The sequence below is a fragment of the Talpa occidentalis genome, unplaced genomic scaffold, assembly GCF_014898055.3.
Source record: "Talpa occidentalis isolate TD23 unplaced genomic scaffold, MPIMG_talOcc4v2.1 talOcc4.14, whole genome shotgun sequence".
Taxonomy (NCBI): domain Eukaryota; kingdom Metazoa; phylum Chordata; class Mammalia; order Eulipotyphla; family Talpidae; genus Talpa; species Talpa occidentalis.
The window spans coordinates 26567147-26573146 of NW_023601433.1; positions in this window are offsets into that span (position 1 = coordinate 26567147).

Consider the following 6000-nt stretch of genomic DNA (forward strand, 5'->3'; position numbering starts at 1 on the left):
TTTGCTGGAGTCGTCCGTTTATCTTCCGTGTCCCAGTTCTCACTGGGACCTGCCGCTTTTCCTCCCTATTAACTTTTTTCAAATGGGAGATCTTACTCGCAACGTCTCCTCGCCGCCATGTTGCTCCGCCCCCAGGACAGCTAAGTTTTAACCCACAACCTGGGGTTGGGAAGTGGCATTTAATCTCCAGGTACACGGTATTTCACCCCTATTCCGTGTCCTCTGCTCTCATCATCCAATAAACCTGAATGTCCCCGAACAGGATCTCTTGCCCAGATCTAGAACGTTCCATATAACTCACTCTCTCCTGTGCAGCACTGAAGCAGCACACACAGATTAGAATCGCCAGCACAGGGAGTCCAGGTCCATGAGGACCTGTCACCCCTGCCAGGTGTCCAGACCCTACTGCCCACTCCCCTCAGCATCCTTGGGGTGCCTGCATCTCCTCTCAGCCCTGCTCTGGAAGGACCAGCATCTGACATTGTGGGTCCTCCTCTGTTGGGATCTGTTCACTACTAGCTCAGGAGCAGCCCATCTCTGGACCCCCGGTTGACTCTGCCATATATACAGGCATCGGTCCTCAGCAACATAGTGACCCCCCACACTCTCAGGAACAGTCTCCCCACTAGTCAACAAACCTAACATCTAAGCCAGCAGGGAACTCCAAGCCATACCCCTTCACTCTGCCACAATGGGTTGAACTCTCCGGACTTGGGTACACAGAAGTCTAGAAAACAAATGAGGTGATGCTTGATTGAGTGAAAGAAGGATGGTCTCCTGCGGACCAGCAGGGGCGCTGAGCTCTTCTCTGAGAGTTACTGCAGGACAGGATCTTCCAGCTGGGTGCCCCCCACTACCTGGAGGACCTAGGGTTGGGCCCTTTCTTTCTTGTGGGGACTCAGCAGCCCTGCTCTGCTTAGTTCAGGTGAAGTCCTCTGCCAAGAGTCTGTGTGTGGCAGTTGCTTCTTCCCGGTCCACCCACAGGGGAAACTACTCAGCAAACCCTCCTCCCTTTCCAAGGGACCCATGTGCTGCAAGTGCAGTGGTTAGAGGCAGTGGGTGGGACATATTTGCATGGACAGCTCCTCCCCTGTGAGGCCAGAGGGGAGAAGATAACAGAAGCCTGAAGCAGGGCAACTCCAGCTCTGTAAGGAGCCAAGTGGCTGTGAGCACCAAGGCCTGGACACGTCACCTCCTCCTGCTACTCTGTCTCTGCATAGGTCGAGACAGGACTCAGAGACCCAGACTGTGTCTATCCTGAAGCATTACCACTGGGCCCCACACCCATGTAGATTGACCTTCATGTGCGTGTGTCTGTGTCTGCAGGTTCCCTCTCCCAGCTGGGCTCACTCAGCCGCCCTCCCTCTCTGCGTCTCCTGGAGCCGCAGCCAGACTCACCTGCACCCTGAGCAGCGGATTCAGTGTTGGGGATTTCTGGATATGCTGGTACCAGCAGAAGCCAGGGAGCCCTCCTGGGTATCTCCTGTGCTACGCCTCAGACTCAGATAAGCACCAGGGCCCCGGGGTCCACAGCTGCTTCTCTGGATCCAGTGATACCTCAGACAATGCGGGGCTCCTGCTCATCTCGGGACTGCAGCATGAGGACGAGGTCGACTACTACTGCAGAATATATCATGGAAACACAGACTCTTCACAGTGCTCCAGACCCAGGGGGAAGTGAGACAAAATCCTCCCCACTGCTCTGCTCTGCTGACAAAGGGAGCCTGGGGGGACCTTCCACACCCACATGGGTGGGCTCTCACCCTGCACAGACAGAGCCTCATACACATTCCTCAGCCCTGGGAGACCCTCAGGTTCTGGGCCTGTCCATGTCAGCAGAGACCTGGGCCCACAGCGCCCATCCCTTGATGCCCCACGTTCAGTTCCCAACTCCAGGAAGGACTTAATCTTTGACTCCTCATCTTGAATGTCCGATAGGGTTTGTCTTCTTCATAGGTTTGGAGGATTAAATTATGTCATCATGTGAATTATTTCATGTGTGGCCCCCACAGCTGCCAAATTCATTGTCCCCACTCACCCACCTGTTCTAGGAGCAGACACCCCAGGATGGCCTCTTCCAGATCCTCCTTGACTCCTGCTCTTTCCCTTCCCCCCGTTCCATGACTTACCCTTCAAGGCAGGGAATGTAAAGAGAACTGGTTTTCATTTGAAAAAATGAATTAAAACCCAGGATCTTTCAGATACTGGACGGTCATGATGGACAGGGTGTGAATCTCTGGGTGTCAGCGCGGTTGTCTGCAGCCCCGACACAGGTTCTCCCCTCTCTCCCTGGGCACGGGGACACGGGACATGGAGACACATGTGGGCTCAGTGTGGTGATAAGATTGGACAGTGCTGACCCGATCCTGACCGCAAATGCCCACTGGGCTCTCCTCTCACGTGGGCCCAGGCCCCTCTATTATGCCGAGAACCTGAAGGTGAATCCCAACCACTCGGACATTGTGGACTCCAGGGGAGAAGCCCTGTTGGTGAAGACATGAGCAGATTTGGACATTTTTACAGATTTCAATGATGTTCTCATCCAACCCATGGGCCCCTAAGGGCTGCCAACTGTGCTAAGTGGGCAAGGAGAGATGAAGACCCGCAGACTGTGCATCTGTGAAAAGAAGGGGAAAGCAGTGTGTCCTCCAGAACTTTGTCTTCAGTGTCCTCCTGTGTGTGATGTGGGGAGGGTGGGGTGGAGAAAACTCTCAGGTGTTACAGCTTCATAAGCAAAGTGGCCCTTAGTTGAGTGACCTGGATTATTCTTCAAAAGAAATGAGGTTTCTTATAATTCTAGTTCACTTGTTTCTAGTCTATTTTTATGTCTAATTTCAACTCTTCATAGTATTTATTTATTATGGGCTCTGAAAAATTTCCTTCTGGCTCATGCTCTCTACACTCACCTCCGTCTACTCAGAATTTTTCAGTTTTCTCGTGACTTGTGACGATGGAATCTGTAGAGCACCCCATGGCTCCTCCCTCTTCCTGCCTGAGTGTTGGGGCCTCCTTTATGGCAGGGGCTCACACCTTGCCCCTTGGTCTCTTGTGGAAAAGACAGAGGCCTCACCTCCATTCCCTCCATGAGGAGCCCCCTCACCCATGACAGTCTTTCGTTTTTTAAGATTTATTTATTTATGCATACAAGAACTGGGGTACAGGCCAGAGATGTGGGGGGGGGGAGAGGATCCACCAGAGACAGAGTGGGGAGCTGAACAGGTGGATCTACTGAAACACACTGCTGAAGGTAGTAGTGGACGAGTCAGGAGAAGTCTGCTGCACCATGTGGGTAGACCCCTGGCTGGGGATCAAACTCGTGCTGTAGCAGCTGCATTCAGCTTCATAGGTTGTGTCCTAACCCCTTGCGCCACCAGGGAGGCCCTGACCCCATGACATTCTACACTGCCAATGACACGGAGTAGCTCCACTTGTCTCGGGCCCTTTGCGTAGGAGGGATGTTTATATGCAGTGAGCTGAGGCTGTTGTGCAGACACCTTGGCTGTGGGTCTGGAATGTGAGGGGTGCTGGGCACCAGGCCTGGTCCAGGATCCACATGTCTCCTGCCCCACAGGGTGCTGTGTCTGGGCCCTGCTCAATCCCTGCCACCTGAGAGCTGTGAGAGCTCCCCTTGTCCTGCAGAGGTCCCCCACCTTTCCAGGTGTGACCCATTTCATATCACTTCTTGTCTCTCTTTACTGATCTGGATCCTGCCTTAAGTAGAGGAGGGGCTTGTACAACCTTGAAAAAGTACGTCTTCATGGAGATCTCTCTCCTTCAGTGTTGCGGGAAAGAAATACATTTGATGGTTGACGTCACAAATCAGATCAGGGGTTCATCTCCACCATGAACTCATCTCCTCTCCTCTCACCCTGCTTGCTCTCTGCACAAGAGCTGGCTGCAAGGAATTCTGGGAGCACGCCTTCGTGTCATCTGGGCGATGATGCCTACCCCCTGCCCGAGAGCAGTCATTTCTGCTGTTTCTTGTGCATTAGTTGAGGAACATTATAAACGTACACACACATGCCAGGGCATAGACCAGTGAAGTGATATGGTGCTTAGGAATTTTTCACACTCAGTGAGGAAGGAGATTGAGGGATAAAGAGGAAAGTTCAACAAGATGAGTCTCATTGATAATGGTTCAGGTGGGATGTTAAGTGAAGTAAGTTTTTGATTATTCTGTATCCTTTGTGCTTCTATAAATTGGCCTCATATATATTATCAATTCTCTAATCCTGCCTGTGATGAAGGGGGTACATCCTGCCGTGAAGAATTTTGTCCCTCAGACTTGACACCCTGTGTCTTCATCATGATCTCAAGCCAAGCCCTCCCCTCTCCCACACAGAGGAAGTGTCTCCTTGGGGACCTTATGAGAGACATGAGTCAGGAATGTGAAGCTAGGAGTATGAGTATGAGGGAGCGGGATGTCTGAGAACAAGGAAGCCTTGTGAGGGGTCAGGGCAGACCCTGCAGGCTCTGAGGGCAGGCAGGGGTTGGGGCTCATGCCCAGAGCAGTGAGGGTCCTCAGGGTATGAGCAGCTACTGACCTGACTGATGTGAAGGAGGAGGATACGCTGGAATGATTAAGAGTGAATGTGAGATCACAGGTACTTTTTCAAGGTGCTTGAGTCTAGAATTGGGAACATTTGTAAAATAAATAGGGGTGTGATGAGGAAATGGGTTGTGGTTTCTGAATTCACCTCTCCAACATTCCCAGAATCTATGATAACATTAAACTCTTACATTATTTTTTACTAAACTACAATAGAGGGAATAACATACAGGGATGAAAATTTTATTTAAACTAAAAATTGCATGTGATCTATGACAAAATTTTGACAAAATACATGATACAGATATGCAACAATTAAAATCTTGAGATTATGAACTGCATATGGAACTTAGAACAGTATTTTACAGGCTCCACTGGTGTGACGCTTCCAAAGCCTTTTATTAAACAGTCACTGAATCAATTCTTTTTTTTGTTTGTTTTTGTTTTAATAATAAATTTTATTTTTATATTCCCCATATAATTGCAACCCCTTATTTTGACCCCAATCACTCCCCTCCCGCCCCCTACCCCCCATACAGTGTCTCTGGTTCATAGTTTTTTGTTCATTTTGATTTTCACTTTCTTATAGTTATTCGTTTTCCTGGTCCCTTATTTAAGTTTTCTAGATTCCTGCTGTGAATGAGACCATCCAGTATTTTTCTTTTTCTTTCTGGCTTATTTCGCTGAGCATGATCCCTTCCAGCGCCATCCATGTTGCTGCAAATTGCATGTGTTTATCTTTTTTGAATGCTGAGTAATATTCCATGGTGTATATGTACCACATCTTCTTGATCCAGTCATCTATTTTTGGGCATTTGGGTTGTTTCCAAAGCTTAGCTATTGTAAATAGTGCTGCTATAAACATAGGGATGCAGGTGTTCTTTGGAATTGATGTTTCTGTGTCCTTTGGGTAAATACCTAGGAGTGGAATTGCTGGATCTTATGGAAACTCTATGTTTAGTAGGTCCAGAAATCTCCACACAGCTCTCCATAGTGGTTGGACCAGTTTGCATTCCCACCAACAGTGCAGGAGAGTTCCTTTTTCTCCACATCCTCGCCTACATTTGTTGTTGCTAGTTTTTTTAATATGTGCCATTCTCACTGGTGTGAGATGGTATCTCATGGTAGTTTTGATTTGCATTTCCCTGATTACAAGTCATGTTGAACATTTTTTCATATGCCTGTTGGCCATTTGCATTTCCTCTTCATCACTGAATCAATTCTAACCCGCAAACAAAATTATATACGTTACAAGATACTTTGAAACATTTGCTGAATTACCCACTTTTGATTATGACACTGAGTTTATTCTTAGAAATACCCATTCTGTATTTGTTACCTGAGCTTCCTCCAAAGCCCTGCAGCACTCCATGCCCATCCTCTGTGGCACCTGAGTGGATGCACATCTGGGTCCACTTTTTTACCTTTTTGTATAAAGTACTCATAATAGG